This window comes from Crocodylus siamensis, chromosome 5 (assembly GCF_052110815.1).
Source record: "Crocodylus siamensis isolate JL-2025a chromosome 5, ASM5211081v1, whole genome shotgun sequence".
Classification (NCBI taxonomy): domain Eukaryota; kingdom Metazoa; phylum Chordata; order Crocodylia; family Crocodylidae; genus Crocodylus; species Crocodylus siamensis.
The window spans coordinates 26,860,641-26,884,165 of NC_143399.1; the positions used below are offsets into that span (position 1 = coordinate 26,860,641).

At 41.9% G+C, this 23,525-nt stretch overlaps 1 long non-coding RNA gene across 1 annotated transcript in view; it reads right to left on the reverse strand.

Moving 5' to 3' along the window:
* LOC149863621 (uncharacterized) overlaps positions 1-23,525 on the reverse strand; it is a 729,305-nt gene that overhangs the window by 338,650 nt on the left and 367,130 nt on the right. Inside the window, exon 5 of the long non-coding RNA XR_016442472.1 lies at positions 790-894. This is a non-coding gene — a long non-coding RNA (uncharacterized LOC149863621). The remainder of the gene's footprint in view (positions 1-789; positions 895-23,525) is intronic.

The window sequence follows — 23,525 nt, forward strand, 5'->3', positions numbered from 1 at the left end:
ATTCTCTGTTCCTTCATTACCCCTGCTATCAAAGGCTTTCAGTCCTGGCATGTCTTCTTTAAGATCTCACTTCAACACTAACTTGGTTTTAGATCAATTCCACTTTTTGTCAATATATATTCAAAGACTCTGGATGTACACCTTATCTTTTATTTAAGACATCTATGTACGAGTCATATTAAGCTAAATACAGGCCTGATATAAGCAGATGGAACTCTCCTAACATCAGTAGAATGAACTAAGTCTATGCAAATTAGCCATATTTGAATGTCTTTAAGTGGGAGTCTCATCCCCATATTGTTTGCAAAACCATACTTGTTCCATTATCCTTCCGAAAAAATGTGCAGTCAATATACATTTTTATTAGAAAGCCTTTGGTTTATGCATAAACTGATCATATATTTGAGGCCCACAGATATTTTAACATTTAAAAAAACAATTCCAACAAATAGAGCGGGGTGAATAAGTCTTAATTAATAATGTATCAAATTAATTTTTCTTTTTCAGTTTGCAAGCAGATCAGAAATGTAATAAAACCATGCATTACTCTAATAATTTCTATTGATAATTCTTAGTATTTAGATTGCATACAAGAACTGTGTATTTTTGGTATTCAATATTCAAAATTTGATCTGTGCTGGATACATTTGATCAGATGCACAGGTAATATAGTATGTTCCTGTTTTTGGTTCATAGATTAGATAAATGTCAAATTCTGGCTTGTTCTGTCAATGCTCTTTTCCACAATCTCAAAATTCATTTTTTAAAGATTCGCCTGTATTCACTTACAATTGGCTGCTCCCCAGAACTGTCCTGACTGCAAACTTGTTCACTGGTGGCTTGCCCCAGATCCACTGACTCTCTCCATCACTTTCAGTCGGGTTGGATCACTGCCTATAATATTAACAGAAAAGGAGCACACAGAGGGTGCAAAGATAGTCAAAATGGATTACTTTAATAATTCAGGTAAAAATATGTTTTGCAGGATTTGCCCAGCTCTAGCAAGTGCATGTCTTAGGATTACTTCTGAGGGTGATGTACTCTCATACCGTGGTGAGGGGTGTTGTTTAAAAACTCAATAAATTAGACAGATAGACCCTCCAGACTTATTACACTCCTGCCTAGCTAACAGGTTTCTATTTTGATTGACCTACTGCTTGGTCTAGCTCACTTGGCTGCCATGCCAGCTGAAGATCTCAGGCTGACAGCTGAACATCTGAACTTTAGAGACCTTTGTCTGTCACTGACACCTCTCTCTCTTCAGTTCCTTGCTTGCCCTCCTCCCTTTATTAGCACTCTGGCCATGCTATGACTGCAGCATTAGCTATACATAAGCCTGGCATCTTTTGCGTGATATCTTGAACCTCTCTCACTGTGCTGAGAAACAAGCCACCGACTTAATGCAATCATTGATGGCATTTCAAAGGTTAAAACAGGACTGCAAATATTCCCTTTCACTTTCTCTCATCTCTCTAGAGAGGACACCACTAGTTCTTTGAAATAGTAAATAAACCTTAAACCTTTAAGTGTTCAAAGGAAAGGCTGGCTTGTCTCAGAGAGCATTTTTCTGACACAGCCTCCAAAAGCCCGCTCCCTGGCAAGTTCATCCTTCTCCTCAGGCAAAACCTGGGTACTCCCTGCTGTGAGAGAGCAAGCCCTTCTTCCCCTCCTCCCTCAATGGAGAGTAAATCTTCTTTCTAGCCATGCTAACCTTTGACTTTGTCTAGAGCATAACAATATTCTCTCCTTTGAAAGCTTCCTGGAGGACTTCTGCCTCTAAAGCCGAGAATTGCCCTAATTGGACCTCCAAGAGTGACTGTCATCATTCTCACATCACTTTACAAACCAACTGTCTTCCTTATTTCTCTGTTCTTAGGGCATTAGATTCTTTTAAGTTTTAGATTAAAATAAATTAAAGATAATTTTAAGAGGGTAAAGGCTCCTCACTGTTTAAACCATTGTTATTGCAGCAGCGTTCTCCCTACAGTGGCACTGTCATGCATCCATCACACTGTCAGTGTATAGTTGACAAGGAACAAGATGGAAACAGTCCATCAATCTAATGTCACAGCTGTAATAAAAGTCTACAGAAAACCTATAAAACCAGTTATACCTTCAGTTACAGCACCAGTGTGCTGATTGGTGTAATGTGCTCTACAGAGCTACAAAGAGGGAGTGTGTCATATAGAAAAAACTGCCATCAAAGTCATTTTGCAAATACTAAATGTTGTAGGTTACAACCCATCAAAACAGGGCAAAAAAGATGAACATAGAGACAGACTATAAAAATATTTTTGCAGTTTATACACACAAAGAACAGACAACCCAGGCACTATTGTATTTACTGCACTCTATCTGCCTATTGTAAGAAAACTCTGTTGCTCAAAATTACCCTAGGATAAATGTCCAGGTATTCTAGTCATAAAGCAGTCAGTTAAATAATCAAAGTAACTCACAGGAGAATCCCTGCCAATAAATGGAGAGATGTATGTATATATATATATCTTTTTTTCCTGCATACAATACCATACATCTGTCCCACTCCATAAACGGATGAATATAGAATTCTATAAAAAGAATGCAAGACTATTGAGGTTGCAGCACACAGGAAATAAAGGACTGCAAGCTCACAAGATAAGAAGTATGTAACATGCAAATCTTTTCTTATAGTTCACAGCACACAAGCAAGGTATAAGTTCAATAAATAGAATGTGTACTGCATGCAGTGGTCACAAATGAGAAGTATGCAGAAAAAATAAGGGCAAACATCTACATATATATACTTCTAAGGAAAAAGACTAATAAAAGTGGAATGACAGAAGTAAATCAATAGATAACGGCAGCAAAAAGATACAGTATATATTTACAAAGGCTGAACTAAAAGGCATAGGAAATCAAACAGATAACAATACAAAGATGTCCAAGGAGAACAAACTTTATTTATTTATAAAAACAGGGATAACATTCCAATTTACTATATGAGATCTCATTCAAAAACTGCTTTTTTCAAAAGATACACACAGATTATACTGCGATTAGAAGAATTTTAAAGCCTGCTCAGGTCAAACAGAAATATCTTTCTATTGATTTCAGTGAGGTTTGGTACAGCCCCACGTCAACCTATTCCATCACAGGAAGAAAGTAGGCAATATGTTTTCTCACCCATTTGCCTGAGTGAAAATTAACTGAAGAATAAATTTACAAAACAGCCTGACAGACTACAAAGTTTGACTGATTATTAGACATGCACAAGAATGAACAATCTCCTTTAAACTGTTTATTTTTTTTATTTAGCCTTATTTCTTGGCCTTTCAATAAATCACCATAAAAAGATTTACGTGGCAGTTTAACTTCCTGTGTTTAATCCAGCACTGATCACAGCTACTCTCCCACTGCCCATTTACAGAATTTTCAAGTCACTGGAGAAATAGTTTTGTTTGTGAAATCACAATCAGATGTTTATGAGGTGACCAGCACCGGAGTGCTGACAGATGTGTTTCAGCTTTGTGTGTCACAAGATAATGCTTTGAGTTAGCAAAAATTGTTTTGGTGAGGGCACAGATCTTCCCAAAAATCAAACAAGAGTTTTGCAATCTGGATAATGAGGAGCAGAAGGAAAGGCAATGTGAGAAGATGGGAAGAAAAAAACTTTTTTTTTTGATTCAGCAGAGCTAAGCATTTTATTTTAAGCAATAAGCTGTTGCTTTCTGATTTTAAATAGCAGTGTGCTGTTGGGATTGTGTACTATAAAGCTAATGACTGAGAAATGCTGAAAACATAGTATTTGAGATAATCTTTGTCATCGTGCTGAATGTGGAACAGAGCTACCTTACTGATAAGCACAAAGGAGTAGCCCCTAGCCTTGATAACCAAGCAAGATACTGTTCATACATATTTAAGTCGTCTTGACTCCCAGCAGTAGCTCAGGGACACACAACATTGGATCCCTCAGCCTTGTCCCTTCCTCAGTTCCCTAACACATACCCATATTGCAGAGCTGAGCACTGCATAAGTGACATACATATACCCCGAATCCTCCTCCCCTGGACCAAAACTGGGGTTCCACTTTGGCTCTCTTGAACTGTGACAAAGATGACTTAATCTATTTCTTCATCAGATGTAAATCTGGTGCTACTGTAGAGGAAGATTTATGCAGAACCTCTGGTCCTCACAGCTGGCTGCAGACCTGGCATGCAGTCCTGGACTTGGTGCAGTGGGTTTGACCTGACAGAACCAGAGCCAGTGCATAGGATCAGACCTGAACCCAGATCTGGCAGCAGTCACAGGAATAGGCTCAGTTCCCTAGTTGCTGCCACTCATTTACCTCCAGCATAGATATTTTTTTCTTCAAACTCTCATTCAAAATCAAAATGTGTGCTATATATGGAGTGTGCTATATGCAAAAATTATAGTACTATGGGGTTCAATTTGGACTCTATCTCCATAGCCTTTTTAATTGTCTGTCTTAGCAGCAGATTCCTTTCCTAGCAGGACCACCCTACACCATATTTGCAGCTCTGTAAGCCTGCAGATAGCTGGGGACTGGATCTGCCTTGAGAGCAACCTCTCTGTGGCATTCCTTCAGCAGCTATCAGCTATCACAGTTATGGTGCTGTACTCATAACCTTTTCAGGGTACCAGGCTCAACACACAGCCCCAGAGACAGCACATTGGGTCAGACTTGACATAGCTCCAGAGCTAGCACATAGCCCAAAGCTTGCTACATGGGCTCAGGCTCAGCGCACAGCCCCAGAGGCAGTGTACAGGCTTGGACCCAGCACATGACTCCACACGTGGTTTGCAGTCCCAGACTCAGCACACTGCATCTGACCCAGCACATGGCTCCAGGGCCAGTAATTTGTAGTGTCAGACTTGGCACACCAGGTCTGAAGCCATGTGCCAGGTCAGACCCAGTGCCCTGAGTCTAGCTGCATACCAGCCTCATGCACCATCTCAATCCAGCATGATGACAGTGAGATTAGCAAAGCGAGTATCAAATTTAGGCGCACATAGCTAAAGCTTCTTAACATGCATGTAGATGCACTAAGGCGCATTAACGCTGTGTCTGTCAACTGACGGGATTAACTTTAGTCTTAAATCAATCTGCACACGACATCAATGCACCTTAGTGCGGGCAAGAGTAGATGCGCAGCTAAATTGCCCTAATGCACATTAGGCAAATGCACATTAAGTTTTAGGCACACATAAATGTATGTGTAGACACGCCCTATTTAGCAGGTTTTTCACCCCTTCATGCTCCTCCCCTACTTGTCTTAGACCCAAGACCAGTGCTGATTCTGAAAATACAACCAGAGCTTTAAGTTTCTTTCCCAATAGGTCTACCTATGTGCGTGCTTAGGGTTTCCAGTTCACGCTTCAAAATCCTGACAGTTGAAAGCAAACTAATAGATAAGCTTAAAAATACACTAATCTTTAAATAACACAAGAAATACACAAAGTTAAATAAATATATCAGATAACAAAGAGATCCATATAAAACACTTGCATTTCCCTTCCTCAGTTTTCTTACCCTAGGTTTATTTCAGAATCATCTAAGAAGTTCTAGATCACTCTTTTCCAGGTCCAAGGCAGCTTTCTTTGACAATGGCTGATCTCTCAGTTAAATAAGACCTTCTTGCTACAAAATCATGCCCCGTCTCTTTATTTGCTGTCAAACCTTTCACAATATCTCCATGCGTCTCCCTAGCTATGCTCAGAATCTCTGTTTTTACAAGCTATTATCAAACTCTTGTCTTTTTTTTTCTCCCCCTGGGTAGGGACTTTCCTTTCTCTCCAGAACAGCTCCTCCTAAGGATTGCAGTCACTCTTTTGCTGTCTTCTGATCAAAACTGTTCGAGAATTAATAATCCCTAACAAATTGTCTATTAATGGATAAAATGTCATGTCCCCCAAGTCTTTAGCAGATGTCCCATGAAATAGTACTCAGTACGATTTCTTTGCCTCCATCTTCCTAAGCAGAGACCCGAACAGCCACCCCCCTGCTGGGCCCCCTCGGGCCCCAGGGGAGGCACACCTAGGCCAAGGGTTAGTGAGGAACTAGTTAGGAAACTTCTGGAGGGACTGGACGTATTCAAGTAAGCCAGTCCAAACGATCTCCACCCTAGAGTACTAAAGGAATTGGCTGAGGTCATTGCGAGACCCCTGGCAAGGCTTTACGAGCACTTACGTTGCTCTGGTGTGGTGCCAGAGGACTGGAAGAGGGCCAACGTGGTTCCCATCTTCAAAAAGGGTAAGAAGGAGGACCCGGGAAACTATAGGCCAGTTAGTCTTACTTCGATCCTAGGCAAGCTGTTTGAGAAAATTATGCTGGCACACATCCATGAGAGGCCAGCAGGAGATTTCATGCTTAGGGGCACCCAACACAGGTTCATCAGTGGCAGGTCCTGTCAGACCGACCTGGTGGCCTTTTACAATCAGATCACCAAATCATTAGATGCAGGGGTAGCAGTGGACAGTCTTCCTGGACTTTCAGAAGGCCTTCGACACTGTCTCTCACACTGTTCTCATTAAGAAACTGGGGGACTGTGGTGTCGACACCCACATAGTCAATTGGGTCGCCAACTGGCTGGAGGGTCGCACCCAGAGAGTGGTGGTGAATGGGTCATTTTCAGCCTGGAGGGATGTGGGCAGTGGGGTTCTGCAGGGCTCGGTCCTCGGGTCTTCACTATTCAACATCTTCATCAGCGACTTGGACGAGGGGGTAAAAAGCACAATGTTCAAATTTGTTGATGACACTAAGATGTTGGGGGATGTGGGCATGCTAGAAGGGAGCAATAGGCTACAATCGGACCTAGACAGGTTACAAGGGTGGGCAGAGGAGAATAGGATGGGATTCAACACTGACAAGTGCAAGGTGATGTACCTGGGGAGGAAGAACCAGCACCATACCTACAGGCTGGGGAACTCCCTGCACATCAGTGCAGAGGCAGAAAAGGATCTTGGAGTCATCATTGACTCCAAGATGAACATGGGCCGGCAACGTGGGGATGCAGTCAGGAAGGCCAACCGTACCTTGTCATGCATCCACAGATACATCTCAAGCAGGTCCAAGGAGGTGATCCTCCCCCTCTATGTGGCACTGGTCAGGCCCCAGCTGGAGTACTGCGTCCAGTTCTGGGCACCGCACTTCAAGAGGGATGTGGACAACATAGAGAGAGTCCAGAGGAGGCCACTCGCATGGTCAGGGGGCAGCAGGGCAGGCCCTACAAGGAGAGGCTACGGGACCTGAACCTTTTCAGCCTTCACGAGAGAAGGCTGAGGGGGGATCTAGTGGCCTGTTACAAACTAGTCGGAGGGACCAGCAGGCACTGGGGAAGTCCCTGTTCCCCAGAGCACTGCCAGGAGTGACCAGGAATAACGGTCACAAGCTGGCAGAGGGTAGGTTTAGGCTGGATATCAGGAGGTGCTACTTCACGGTCAGGGTGGCTAGGGTCTGGAACCAGCTTCCAAGAGAAGTGGTGCAGGCTCCTACCCTGGGGTTCTTTAAGACCAGGCTAGACGAACACCTTGGTGGGGTCGTTTGACCCCAGTACTCTTTCCTGCCATGGCAGGGGGTCGGACTAGATGATCTGCTCAGGTCCCTTCCAACCCTACAAACTATGAAACTATGAAAAGTGGCACAGGCAACCTTTGTGTGTGGCACTAGTAGATCAGAGAGGAAGCAAAGAGAACTGTGGCAGATAGGGCAGAGACCCGAAAGCAGAGCAGTAGATCAGACAGGAAGCACAGAAAATGGAGTGGAAAGCAGAGCGGCAGATCATACAGGGGAAGGAAATCAGAATGGCACTCAGGAGAGTGCAGGGCTTAGCTTCTGGCACGCCTGTCCAAAATGTTGGTCCCCACTATCCTATAAAATGACTGAAACTCTTAACCTCTTTGCCTTACTTCTGAGCCACTGATTTCACCACAGCTGTTCCAAGAGGTATTCCCTCCCTCCATTCCCCCAGTTACCAGCTAGCTCACTGATGAAAATTAATACACAGGAAATCCGCAGCCATCAGTGACAGTCTTAATATTTTTCAAATATATTTCACAGTCTTTGAGAAAGATTTTAATTGTTAAGTTCCTCTCACCTCCATCTAGATTTTGCAATTAGCCTTTTATCTATTTGGTGTAGTCAGAGTAGAGTGTTAGCCAAATCAGCTTTAGATAAAGAATGTGAAGAAGCTTGTCTTGGATTAAGTAGGAGGGTGTTAATTGGTGAAGCATTCTCTGATTTGAATATTAAATGCAGGTGCCATTCTGCATAGCTGAAAGTAAGTAAAGAAACAGGACCAAAGTTGTAGACACTGTGTTTACTTTGCAGGTCTTGAAATGAGTGAAACATGTTGTTACTACTGTACAGATGGTTGGTTAGTTCCATGCCAAATTAGCAATAGTTTTCCCATGCTTTTTAACATCTGCCCTAAATTTATCTATTGTAGTTGCAGTTCACTTCTTTAATTAGGAGGGGAGACAGAGTGTAATTTGAAAGCCATGCTGGGAGACATTTTCCAAACTGCACCATAGGGGCTGAGCCTTTTTAACTCTAGGGAAATCCAAAGAGCCTGATGTTATTTTGGCAACTTGTTCCCCAAGTACCCCCACTTTTTCTTCTCAGTAGACATGTCTTCCTCTAGATCTCCCATATGGAATGTAAAGGGGATGTTAACATAATCTAGGGATGTTAAATTCTAGTTCATTCACTTAAAAGAACTTTGTGGCTGCTCACTTGTTTCAATACATTTTAAATGGTTGCCGTCAAATTCTTCAATTTTGGACCAGCTCATTAGATGGTAGTTATGTTGCAAGCTTTAAATCCTTGATTTACAGGGAGGTTAGGTTTGACTTCTCCCTCTTTCATCACAATTTCTGGTTTTCCTATTTGGGGTCTGTCTTGCAGAGACTTATTCACTTATGTATTTTAAATACACCTGACCAGGTATCTCCAGTAACCTGCCTCCTCATACTTCCCCAGGCTGCAGTAACATTTCTTCCTGCTGGGTATGTGATTTGGTTATTCATAGAGCTTTGTGTTTTGCAGATTGCCCAATGCTGGCTTTTCAGTATGTAGTTTGTAAACTAAAACTACCTTTTAGATAATGAGCTCATGCTCATTTTACTCTCCAGTGCAACAAATAATGTAATCCTCAGGCTGACAATGTACTTTGCAAAGGTATAAAACACATAGCCTAATAAAACAAAGAAAAAGTAGCATCTTTCCCATCAAATTACAATGCATTTGAAGCATTACTTCAACTACAGTGACAGTGGTATAAAGTCTGAAGAGAGACAAATACTGGTGATATGCTCAGTATCCAGATATTGCAGTCCTAAATGTAGGATGTTGAACCTTAAGGGATCCAGTTCACGCTGAATGATAGCAGAGCCACTAAAGTGTTTTTTATCCACAGTAGTTATATGTTGATGTTAATAATTTTATTTATATTTATACCAAACTGCCTATCCATTGCCCTGCTACATTAATCTGCTATTAATTTTCCATAATCATAACATCAAGAATCCAAGTAAATAGTGTTGCCATAGTAATACTGCAACTTTTCATAGGACCAAAATGATAGACTCTCAGAACTCAGTGTAAAAAACACGTTGATGGTCAGTAGGTCCAGGCTTTGGCACAAAAGTGAAATTCACCCAGGCCTGAATGCCTGCCTGTGCAAGCCTTTATCCTGTACCTGAGGCCCATATAAGCTCTGCATTAATAGTAAAATTCCTCTTGACCTGGAGGACTGGTGGTCCTCTGCGTAGGAGCTGCTGACAGAGCAGAGGCCATCTATATTCCTATGGACCCAAAAATTGGTCTCCAAACAGGCCTATATAAGCTGATGTGGTTTAGGGGGAAAAGAGGCATTATACATGCTTAGTACAGAATTTCTGCATTATCTCCATTGACCTAATTCCCAGGCAAGTGACAAAATGACAGAATATGTTCTTCTAAAGTAGAAAGTGGCATTGCAACCCTGTGGACCCAGGTTAGCAAGGGAGATTTTGCTTTCCCCGTTTCCCTGAGCTTGAGTCGTAAAGAATCCAACTGGTCGTGCTTTATGCATTTGAATTAATTTCACTGATCCACCCCTGTATTACTCCAATGTGAGTTACACTGGCATAAAACAAAGTAGTGAATTAGGCCCTGAGGGCTTAAATAATGATAGGCCTTTTGCAGGCCTTCAGAATTGGGATGATTTTTTACCCACAGTGAATACAGAAAATAGCTAGCAAAACGTTTTACTTTGAGTATTGGTTGCAAGACCAACTAGTCTTCATTAGTCTACTGGCTAGGGACTGAAAGTTCCAAAATTAGAAAAGCTACTCAAGGAAAAAAAGAGTTCTGTGCGTGTGATAATTGAACTGGTTATGAAAGGAACTGTGAAGAGCCTATACAAGAGAGGCAGAGAATGTGCTACTCAACAGAACAGAAGTAGCAAGAGGAATAGAGATAGAAAGCCATTTCTAGGCCAATGAGGCACTGAGGGGGATAGCAGGCCAAATAATGAGAATGAGAGCAAGAGAGAATTAAAACTGCTTTACAATAAGATCAATTTTAAATGTTTGTAATAAAGTTACAACAATAATGTTTTAGCTCAGTAATGCAGTCTTAAAATGAAGCAAGCCAATTATACTTTCATTTGAAATTTCATGTCCTTATAATAAAGTTTGTTTTTTATTTTAAGACTTCATTGTAAGTAGACACACACTAGATCTTTATTACCTACGCCCATCCTCTGCAGTAATAAAAACATTGTTTTCTTCTCTTCCCCTCCCCTGGCACTCACTAATTACCTAAGATTATTCAGGGCATGGGTGTTTGATATAAATTCCCTCTTCCACTTAAAACAAACTTTCCCTTTTTAACCCCCCCATAAGGTCAGAAAATACTGTCAATCAAGGTGTCAACATCAGATTATAAAAGTTCACATTACTTCAGTCTGATGTCCTGTTAACACTTTAGGATCTGGCTTTACAGATTGTTAAACAGGCCACACCAAGAAAACAAACAAAACAAAACAAAAAACAAGGCTAGGCTTTTGGTTAGGTCTGTGATCCAATAGCCTTGTTATCATTAATTATTGAGCTGAATATGAAAACATCTCTTCTCTTCTTGGATTAAGTTAATAGAGATATTCTAAACCTGGGTGGCATCCATGTGTTTCTGCCAAGCTATTTGGCTCATTGTGTTTGGCTGTTGGATCCTACCATGATAAAGACAGAGGGTTTTTTTCATTTTGGCTGTCTACTTTACCTGATGTCCCATTAAGCAAAAATGTGTGTGGGAATGCCAGACAAGCCTATACACTAGCTGTTGTCATCAGGTTGTAATATTAATTCTCCTTTAATAGCTCAATTTCCTCCATTTCATAGATAAAAGCTGCCTTCTTTCTTACCTGTGTAACTAAGTATTGAAAGAATGATATTGGCAGAGTTTCAAAGTATAGATTCTTTCCTGTTTGCTTCTCCTATCCCATCCCAAACAATGCAATATCTAATTTGCTCCCAGATGCAGTATTCTGCTATACGCAAGTATATTGTATCAGTAATTCACATTTTCCTATACACATTTTCTAATCAGCACATCATTTGCCATTCATTATGGTTGGCTTAAATGGCAAGGATTCATTATTCGGTTCATTCACTTTCTATAATAAAATAATAAGCCAAAACTTGTTCTTGACTAGATTTTAACTTGCTCCGTATTCGCAGGAAATTCCCGATGGGTGGTAGAAGGCCACGATACTCCCCCCACCCATGTACCCCTCTATGTAATCCTCTCTACTCTGCAGTGAAGGCACAGGAGAGGACTACCTATGGCATTAACTGCAGGAGTATCTGTGGATTGGCTTTGTAACCACTGAAAAGCATGAGATCTGTACCTATTTATAAAGCCTTTTCCTTTGTTTATTTTTTCCCAGACACAATATGAAAAACATCACTATCAGCAGAAAGGAAGTCAACTAATATCCATTGAAGCAAGCTGAGATTTGTGTTCCACTTCATTTTGGGATTTTTGCTGTATTAAACTGAGTTTCACTATATCCAGTTTCCATTAGTCAGGCTCCATTCTATTTGCTTCTTTTATACAACGTATATTTTTATAATACGCTTAGTACCATAGAACCTGATGTATTTCAAGTTTTTTTTAAAAGTATGAAACCAGTGATCATTAGAAATATAGATCATTAGAAAATAATGCAGTAGTACAGCCCATCCTACTGAGAACATATCTATCAATATGTATACAGATAGCACACTATATATTTCTAGCCTCATCTTACTATAAAACAGACCTCTCTATCAATTAAATCAATTTCTCGCCCTTCACTGAATCAAAATGCACTCTTCAACAATGGCACGCTACCAATATTTAGAGTCTTCCACATAGAACAATTTAAGTTTTGCCCGTTACTGCATTCAAGCAAAGTCCCAGAGCTACATTTGGAATTCCAAGGCTCCCTTCCCCCCACTAATTCATTAAACTGTTTATCCATTAATCTTGTTTCATAACAAATAAAAGTTCATCAACAATAATGAATCCAGATCCCAAATGTGAATAAGCTGTCTTTTAGAAGTGTTGGAGTGATGTATTCCCAGGTTACCAAAGAACAGGCATGTCCCTCAAAAAACAGCTTGTAATGTGCCCCATGGTAAAATTTACACTATAAAGGGAAGCTGCTAAAATCAGTATGATGGCCCTTGTCCTGGAGGCATACAAAAGGCTCATACCAGATCACTGCGTCACTGGAGCATCTTGAGAGAATTGGTTGGTTACATATTTTTGCTGTGACACGCTGCTAAAATGCAGCTTCTATCAAGCTATACACCATTTTAAAAGTTTATTTAAAACAAGTATTGTGTTTGTCTTAACTTGCTTTTTCAGAGAGCTATTTGTTCAAGTTTTAAGGACCTTAAAAAAAAGAAGAAAACACTGCAAGTCCTGCACCTGCCTTTATGAAAATCAATATAAGCTTTTTCTTTGGGACATTTTCCAACACTGTAAAGTATCTATTGAAGAAAATACTCACAGAACATTTCTATTTATGTACTTATGCTTATGTGCTTAATTTTTGGTATTGCTGAAGTCATCCATAATGTAAAAGAAATTGTTTAGAAGCATACTGAGAGTTGCATAAGCAAACGTAAAGCAAAAATAATTGTGAGCTGGGCCCTTAATTCAGAATTAAATAATAAGTACAGTAATTGTGTATAGTTTACTCTGAACTACCACAGTTAATAAGAAATTCTACATAACATTAGTATGCATGGACTTCAAAGAAAAAGTGGCTGAGGATGGCATATTTCCCTTCTAACAGGGAAATTGTTGTGTGCAACTGTGCATAGTTCAAACAACTTCAAAAATAATCTTTAATATTTAAAGAAAAATACTAGTCAAAGGTTCCATAACTTCAGTAGATTTTGTCATGTATTATTTACCTTTCAGAGACATTGAGAACAGCACTATAACAAAAATGTAAAGATGGGTGTTGAAGTAGCCCTTCTACATCTATGGAAATATCTGAAATTATTTTTTTTTCAGCTTCTGCGATCTTGATGGTATAAAATACATAGACCAATACATTAACAAAATGAAATGTTTGGCATTAATGTACGGTTATTTATTAATTTAGAAAAAAAAGGTTTTTTCATTCATATAAGCTGGAGTCAGAATTTATGAAGGAGATTTATAAGGAATGATTTGGGAGGGAAAAAAACCTGTATTTTGAGTTGGTCAGGATGTTGAACAGAAGGAGGCTGAAGCAGTCTGCCACATTTTCTTTTTAAGACCATCTCCTCATTGATCCATGACTCTCCTTAGTAGAATTATGGTTTCAATGCTGCCCTTCAAGTATGGGTCAAGCAATATTGCAAACATATATTCTTTGCAGCTACACATTTAACTGATACTACTGTGGCTTGCACAACCAGAGTTATTGCTTTCAAATTTGATTTACATGGTTGCAATAAAAAGGTACATATTAGGCCTGTGCAAAACGGCTGTGTTTCAATTCGACTTTGGATTCAGCTGTTTCAAAGGACAGGGATTTGTTTCGGTTTTTCGGATCACTGTCCTGTCTTGTTTCGGCTGAATCTCCTCAGAATCTGTTTCCAATGGGCTGCAAGCTTCGCACGGTCCTACCCAGCCAGGCAGGGCTTGGGACCCTGGGGGCTGCAGGGCCCCAGCAGGGAGGAGGGCAGGGCTGTGGGTGGCTTGTCCAGGGGAGGGGGAAGGCCGCTACCCTCTGTGCAAGCAAGGAGACCCCCATGTAGTTCTCTGATCCCTGTCACGCTGGGTTGCGGGGCAAGGAAGCAGCGCAGAGTGGAAAGCAAGCCTGCTGGTCCCTGCTGTGCGACTCAGCTCTGCAGGAAGCAGAGATCCCCATCGGGGTTTCCTCACAGCTGCCACCCACCCTGTGCAGCCCTGCATCACTGGGGCAGTGGGCAGCAGTGGCAAGGAGACTCCCGGCACAGATCTCTGCTCCCTGCGGAGCTGAGTCACATGGCAGGGCAGCAGCACACAGCTGTTTCCCTGCAAACCTGGCTCCAAAACTCCAAAATTTTCCTAAACCTTTCTGAAAAGTTTCAGATGCCTTGTTTCATTTTGGAGATGTTTATGAGCCTTTCGTTACCATTCCAATTTTGGTGTTTCAGGTGCCGAAACGGCTCAAAACACTTCTGAAACAAAACAGCTGCTGAAATTTTGCACAGCCCTAGTACATCTGCCTGTATATGTTAAGTAGCAGCACCTGACTTCAATTTGCATCTGACTTCCTTAATGAGCAGTTCAAATAGTAGAAAGATTTCGGTTGTGGAGGTGAGGACTGAATTATCCTAAAGCTCTAACCCATGTTTCCCTGTCCCATCTTCTAATTATTAAAATACAACTTGAATAAATACATTTGTCCATTGGTCACCAAGAAGGAATATGAAGATGCTTTACAAAGCATATTACATTATTGGAAATGCTCTGAGCTGCACAACCATATTCTTAAAAGTGACTGGGACTCTATGCCTGATTACATATATTCTGAAGAAGACTACATTTATATTTTCTGCAACTGTATAGCTCAGGGGAAGCATATTTGTTCTGTCACTTGCAACTGAATACACTGAGTTGTGGGTGGAAAAAAACCTTAACAGAAAGAAAGCCTTGATGGCCTACTTCTAGCTTTCATCTGGTCCTTTCCTTAATCACTCACTACTATCTGTTAATAGTTGCCTTAAGTTACACTTAGAGATTGTTTTCAGCTATCACCTCACTAGATCCACAGGTCACAATGAATATCTGGACACTGAGAAAGATCCTCTGCTGTTGGAAAATAGCAAAAGTTCATTAATTACAGTTGGGATATGTGACTTTATACCAGTTGAGGATCTTACTCTGTCCATATTATTTTCACTAATATTATATACAGAAGCTATCCTCAAACATTAGCATACTTGTGCAATTATAAAACAAAATGTAAAATGATAGAATTAGGATTATTTAGTCTGGAGATGTGAAAACTGAGGGGAGATTTGAATACAGCCTTCAAGTACCTGAAGGGTGATTATAAGAGCCAGGAGATAGAATATTCTTTGTAACCATAAAAGACAGAACTAGAAACAGCATCCTCAAACTGCAGCTGGAGATAAGGTAAGTACAGGCTACCTAAATAAGTTATGAAATTTATAAAAGCAAGTTAGACAGACACTTGATTGGGAAGATTTTAGTCAGGAATAATCTTGCCTTGGACAGGAGACTGGACTAAATGACCTCATGAGATCCCTTCCAACCCTATTTGTCTATGATCCTAAGGTTTTTGGCCCTGGTCAGTCCAGTCCATTGGTTAGGGACAAATTCTGAAACCAAGATACCAGCCAAGGGTAAAGAACCAAAGACAGAAAGCAGGACATACAAACCAAAGGCCTGGAGAAGAGCCCAGCACAAAGGTCTACACTGACCACTCAGCTGAGCAAGTTTGCTTCTGTGGCAATTGCTCACAGGCCTCAGCTGGGGAAAAGTCTGACCTAGACAAACTGATATATACCATGTAACTATGACAGTAAGGACCTAGTTTCCATTACAACCACCATCTTGTGATGTGTGATCATGGAAAGTGAGTCCAACTGAAAATAGCCAGGAGTTTTCATATTTTTGACAAAAACATTTTACTCATTACGTGAGTAAAGCAAGGAAAGACTAGTTTAATGTTGCTCCTCTCCCCCAGCGGAAACAGAAAACCAAAATGATCGTTTCAGTGTGAAAATATAAAAATAGATATACCAGTATGATGACAAGTTGTTTATTAGTGGAAAAATAGATATTGTCATGGATATGAAATTCACCCATGTCTAAATACTTTAAAATCTTAGGAGAAAAATGTTACCCGAGTATAAAAACTGAGAGAGAAATGTAAGATTACTCGTTAATGAAATGCCTCTTACCAAAACAGACTCCTGGAAACTATTTCCTTTAATTTTACATTTCATAAATTAATCTCTTATGGTTGAATATTCAACCTGGACAGGCTCAGCAAATAAGCGGACAAAAACATGATGGTGGTTAACACCGAAAAATGCAAGGTTCTCCACCTTGGGAGCAAAAAACCTGCAGCATCCTTATAGGCTCGGCAGTACTACGTTGGTTAGCACTACAGAAGAAAGAAACTTGGAGGTCATCATTGACCACAAGATGAACATAAGCCTGCAATGCGATGCTGCGGCTAGTAAAGTGACCAAAACACTGGCGTGCATCCATAGATGCTTCTCAAGCAAATCCCAGGACGTCATTCTCCCCTTGTACTTGGCCTTGGTGAGGCCGCAGCTGGAGTACTGCATCCAGTTTTGGGCTCCACAGTTCAAAAAGGATGTGGAGAAGCTTGAGACAGTCCAGAGAAGAGCCACACGTATGATCAAAGGTCAGGAAAACAGACCTTAAGACAACAGGTTGAGAGCCATGGGACTCTTTAGCCTGGAAAAGCGCAGGCTCAGGGGCGATCTGATGGCCACCTATAAGTTTATCAGGGTGACCACCAGTTTCTGGGGGACATTTGTTCACCAAAGTGCCCCAAGGGATGACGAGGTTGAACGGTTATAAACTACTGCAAGACCATTTCAGGCTGGACATAAGGAAGAATTTCTTTACTGTCCGAGCCCCCACGGTCTTCCATCGACGGCCCTGCCATCGAAGGTGGTTCAAGCACCTACTTTGAACACCTTCAAGAGCAAATTGGATGCTTATCTTGCTGGGATCCCATGACCCCAGCTGACTTCCTGCCCTTTGGGCAGGGGGCTGGACTCGATGATCTTCTGAGGTCCCTTCCAGCCCTGATGTCTATGCAATCTATTAAATATTATCCCAGGTATCCAGGTTGTAGCCATATTGATCTAGAGGAAAAGGCAATCAGGACTCATAGTAGAGATGATATCTTTCATTAGACCAAGAAGACTTTTGCAAAAAAAAGTCTTTAATTGCAAGCTTTTGGGCACAAGCACCCTTCATCAGGCATTGGAGAAAAGATCGTAAATGTTCTCCTAGGGAGAAATGAAAGTTCATGTTTCATAGGATTTCACAGAGGAGTCAATAGATGGAAAACTCTCAGCAGTCAGTTCATAGCTGGCATGAAGCTAGTATGTCCAGAGGCTTGATACCAGCTATGAACTGACTCCCCAGAGGAGTTTTCCATCTATTGACTCCTCTGTGAAATCCTATGAAACATGAACTTTCATTTCTCCCCAGAACTTTTATGGTCTTTCCTCCAATGCCTGATGAAGGGTATTTGTGCCTGAAAGCTTGCAATTAAAGACTTTTTTTGCAAAAATCCTGTTGCTCTAATAAAAGATATCATCTCTACTATGAGTCCTGATTGCCTTTATATTATCCCAAGCTCTGTGTTGTTTTTAAGCAGATCACAATGTTGTCACTACTTTAACAATTCCCTATATTTCTGTTATACAGACAGAAAAGGGAAGTGATATATTTTGCTGGTGCTGAAAAAATAAGCTAAATGTTTTTACGTATGACAAGAAAAGATAAAATTTGAAGAGACAAAATGAGATAATTTATCTAACCTGATTATTTATATCCAACATTCTAAATACCTAGTAAAAATGTACTGTTTTTAATATACAGCTCTTCTGAAAAATGCATTAGGAGTGCAAGGGAGGGAGAGAACATTTAATGTGAGTCTGTCACAGGAATATGAAATGTCTTATTAGTTGTGAATAATTACTTGATTATTTTTTCTTCATAATATCTAGACTTGGGCTTTAATAATGATTCAGTTATACAACAAACTTATGTATTTCAGTCTCTGAATGACTATATCTGCTTTCAGCTATCATGCTAAGCATTTACTGAGTGAGCTGGAGCATGGCATGTACTGTTTCCTTTATTTCATGCTTCTGTCTCATACTGTTACTTCCACAATTTCAGCTATTTTCTTCAGAATTTGGCCCTTCATGCAAAGAAAACCTGTTAAAAGGATAATGTGTCCATCTGGCCTCAAACATCCGGTCACACGCGGCACGGCCCCAGAAGTTCTAGGTTACCTGCTTGTCCGTCCATGTGATCCTGCTGAGTAGCTGTCCCTCCCCTAGGTAGTCTCTCCCCCAATCTCTCCTGCCACGACTTTGTATCTTCTTTGGTGGTGGGGGGGGTCTGACTGTTGGGGTCCTCTCGGTTGTGGTACTGCTGGACGATGATCTTCTACGAGGCTCCACCTCCCCTCTACCTCACCCTTACACCCTGCCTTGACGGGTTCCTGATGTCCTTTGGCCAAATCCCCAACTGTTGTTGCCCCGCATCCTTTTGCGGAGATGGGCTATAGGTCAGCCAGACCAAACCCTTGCCCTACCCACTGAGTCTCACAGCCGTTTAGCCTCCCTTGAGACTGCCAACCCCCTTTTCTGGTTTAGCCAACACTCAGGCTCTCTACCATGCCTCACAACCCCTCCAAAGGTGGGCAACATAAAACAGAAAGGAAAAGTACTAAAAAAAAAAAGATACAAAAGATATTTATGAGAGGCACTCAGCTCCCTTATCACCTGTTCCTACAGCTGGTCATACCACACCAGGCCCCGGGTACCTAAGGACTCTAGCTGGCCCTAAACTAGGTCTGTCCTGGACTGCAGGCTGCTGTGTCATCCTGTCCACTCTTCGCCCACCCTGTGGGTCCACTGGACCCTGGGTAGTCCTTTTGTGTGCGTCTTCCCCACGTCTCCCACCAGGACATCTCTGTAATGCTGGGGTCCGTCTTCCACAGCCCTTCATGCTGCCTATGCCCTTCATCCCCCACTGGATATACCTCCTCGAGCCCTCCTGAGCACACCACGGTCCCATCTGTTCTGGCGTCTTGACCACTGCTGGCCTCTCCGGCTCCGTGGTGGTAGCCCTGGGCGTTCGCCTCTTCCTGCTCCTCCAGGTTGTCTAACCTGAGTCCTCAGTCGGGGCGGGATGCCTCTGCCTCCTCACTCTCTCTGAGCTGCCGCCAGCAGCGCCTTCCCTGGCAGGCTCCCCAGTGCTGTTCCATGCTACAGGAGACAATCTTTCTTCCCCTTCCCTCCTGTGCAGGCTCCGGGAGTGACTTCCCAGCTGGCGATTCCCTGGGTCTTGCCCCGTTTTCCCCACCAGTGGCTCTTCTTATCTTCCACGTCTGTTTCCTCCCTCCCATTGTATCAGCTGGCTGCAGTTGTATGAAGGCATGGCTAACAAGCTGCTTGGGTCCTGCCGCCATTTCCGGTTTCACCACGGCTCCTGCTACAGGTGAGGAATTTCCTGTTTCTTTCTTTTCTTTCCTTTTCACTGTCCTGGTGATTTCCTGACCCCCGGGGTTCCCCTTGGCTCCTCGGGGTCCATCCCTCAAGTTCTCCCTGTGACACATAACCATTCATAAAACATGCTCTTCTAACATTGTATTCTTTAAAGGAGAAATTTATTCAAGATACATAAATGGTAATGCCTTCCTAGTGGTCCCAGTTAAAAGGAGAAGAGAGGTAAAAAGTCCATTTTCTGCAATATTGTAGAGACTTGGAATAATAGAAGAAGTTTACTAACCACTAGGTTGCATGTCATACAAGTAATGTGATGTTTTTCTTGGTTGAAAATGATACTTTCTTGGACAATATCAAGTGCAAAATAGTAAAAAAAATTACTGTTAAGTGAAATTTAGCTTAACATATACATAAACTACATCATGCACTACTAATATTGAGAGTAGGGCAACCTAAAACACTTTTATACAAGTTGAAGCTAGAAACGTGTGCTGTTCACAGGCAAGTTTAGCATAGAGTAGATACTAAGAGAATATCTGCCAATGTTACCACTGTGAGGTACAAATTTATTCCCTTTATTCACATAACAAACACATTTGTGATGCCTTCGATACCACTTTTGAAAAACAAGCAGTAAATGTTGATTCTTTAAAGAGATGGTTATTAAATGCAATACATAACTGCTGATGATATGAAGAGAAGTAGATGGCATACACTACACACAATGGGCTACATACTGAAGCCCATGCTCAACTTTACTCAGACAAAATTCAGCAAAGCAAGTATGAGTAAGAACTTCAGGATGTTACTGAATTGCTGGAAACTGAGACTTTTGTTTTCAACAAAGAGACTTCTTAAAGAAAATAAGCTGATGTTCTATTAGCAATTTCCTTTCAACCTGGTCTTTTCTCAAAAATCAGCTGCTTCAAAGAGACAAACGTTACACATTATCAGCTATTCTGTCCAATTAGAAAAGCAAATATGAGCACAAAATACCATACTCCTATATAAAGAAAAATTGATTATAAGTAAAGAACTGCACACTGTGCTAGTGCAGTAAAATACTTTCATTTGTGGTTTTTACAACATTGCCTATGAACATAATTGAATGTCACTCATTTATGTTTGCAGATATGGTCCCATTGACATTACACCTGGGAACATGTACACACAGTAGTCTGGTTAAGGTGTAGGAAGTAAACATATGGCCTGTTGATTGGGTCTGGCCCAGAGCTGCCGCAAAGTCCTCCTGCCAATTTTCTGCCAGCCTAACCCATCAGAATGATTCTGCCCTATCAGAAGTGGAGCTTCCTGACAATGAATGATGCTAGGTGCAGACATTCAAGAATCCTGAGGTGGATTTGAACTAACTTATATGGCTTTCTCTAAGCAGACTAGGTTAGTTCAGGAATGAACAGAACAGAAAGCACCCTTTGGTAGGGGGTAGGGTAGGAAATCTAGAATCTTGGATCCTGCCTTGATCCAAGGAGCTCTTTCCTGCTCACGGTCTGAGCAACGGCCCATGTGCTGCTGTGCCTGCAGTTGCTGGCACTGCTCTCAGCAGGGCTTTACAGGTGGGACCCATCAGGGAGCTACGTTCACAGGCTGTGTAGGGCAGAATGCTGTGGGCTGGTGTGGGCTGCACCTCTGTCCCTTGGTGCCACCTCTGGGATGAGCTCAACTGCCTCACAGCCAAGGCTGGCTGCAAACCCTCTTCCCCCATTTCTGGCTCAAAATCGGGGACAGTCCCATAGCCCTGCAGTGGCTTTTCTCTCCATGCACAAACTTCTACATTCATGATTCCTGCCCTGCAACCTGGTCTTCTGGTCTTAGCAGAGGGATGAGGGGGATGGTAGCTTGCACTAGCCCCATTCCCAGCCCTCCTCTGCAGGGTGGGGGCATGCTGCGGGGGGATAAGATGTCAGGGGGAGTAGGGGAGCTTGGCAGCTGCTACACCTTTAAATCTCAGTGTTTCTGGCATCCCCTGTGCCCCTCCCTTACTGAACAGTGGCTATTGAACTCCTAGTAAGCAAAAAGGATTTCCTCTGCAGGGAAGAAAGGGAAATGCTGGGCAGGGGGGCAATGATAAGGGGAGGAGAGGAGGAGGAAGATGAGATGGCAGCAGCAGTAGCAATGGCAGCAGTGAGCCCAGGCCAGTGCTCTGCACTGACACAGGGACCTAGCATGCTAAAGGCTGCCCCTAGCTCCAAGCTGCTGTATCTTTCCCACCTCCATCTGTCTCGTTCTCCAACTTCTTGAATGGACCTGACTCAGGATTCCCAGGGAGATTATATAAAGATAGAAAAATACTGAATTACAGACACTTCCTTCCCCTCCCTTCTCCCGCAGTCCCTGCCTGTGATAGCTCAGGGACAGGGCCAGCTGAACTGCTGAGGTGAATGCATCTCCCTGCAAGAGGAGAGTGGCAGGGGGAGGCACAAAGGCACCTGGGATGCCAATGGACTGTGACCCAACTTTAGTCAGGAGGATATCAGGTGCAGAAGTTCAATAGACTGGTCAAACCTAAATCTCTCAAGTCTGATACTACACCCATCCAGGTCCAGCTCAGTCCAACATCTGCCTTTTTTAAACCAGTCTGTGTGTGCTGAACTTCTGTTTAATTTGGTGTGTAAACCAGTTTCCAATCACTTATACAAGTTTGTGTGTAATGTCTGTACCTAGTCTGAGGGGAAACTTAGCATCCAGAATACTCAGGATCCATCAGCCCAGATGTCTTACTTATCCAGCCTAAGATGATGATGCTCTGCTCCTGGTATTTGCCAATACAAACCTGCATCCAGTTTTAATTTGCATTAGTTTGGATGGTTCTAACAAGTTCTTTAGTGGATGAGTTTTTTCTAAGTTTTTTGTGATTTAAAAATTAAATACAGGAAACATTTATAGAACTCAAACAGGTTTATTTTCCTTTCCTATGTACATGTCTCTAAATAGACTGATTATAAAAACATTTCAAAGGCAGAAATTAAACTGTAAGATTGTATTTGTGAAAAAAGGCAAAGGGTTTGGTATAATTTAAATAGGACAAGATATTAACATTTTAATTAAATACTTTTGAAATAAGTATTTTCATAGAGTCAGATAAAATTAGGGTTGGAAGGGACTTCAGGAAGTCATCTAGTCCAACCCTCTGCTAAAAACAGGACCAGCGCCTACTATATTATCCCAGCCAAGGCTTTGTCTAGCTGGGTCTTAAAAACCTCCAAGGATGGAGACTCCACAACATCTCTGGGTAACCTGTTCCAGTGTTTTACTACCCTCCTAGTGAGAAAGTTTTTTTCCTAATATCCAACCTAAACTTCCCTTCCTGCAACTTGAGACCATTGCCACTTGTTCTGTCTTCTGCTACCACTGAGAACAAGTCTAGCTCCATTCTCTTTGGAACCACCCTTCAGGTAGTTAAAGGCTATTAAATCCCCCCTCAGTTTTCTCTTCTCCAGACTAATTAAGCCCAGTTCCCTCAGCCTCTCCTCATAAGCAGGGGTCTGGGTTTTCTGGGTTGTCCACATCCTTTCTGTAGTGGGGGTTCAAAACTGAACACACTACTTCAGATGTGGCCTCACATTGCCAAATACTGGGGAATTATTACTTCCCTCAGTCTACTGGCAGTGCTTCAACTAATGCAGCCCAGTATGCTGATAACCGTCTCCACAACAAGGACACACTGATGGCTCATATTCAGCTTATTGTCCACTGTAACCGCCAGGGCCTTTTCTGCAGAGCTGGTTCTTAGACAGTCAGCC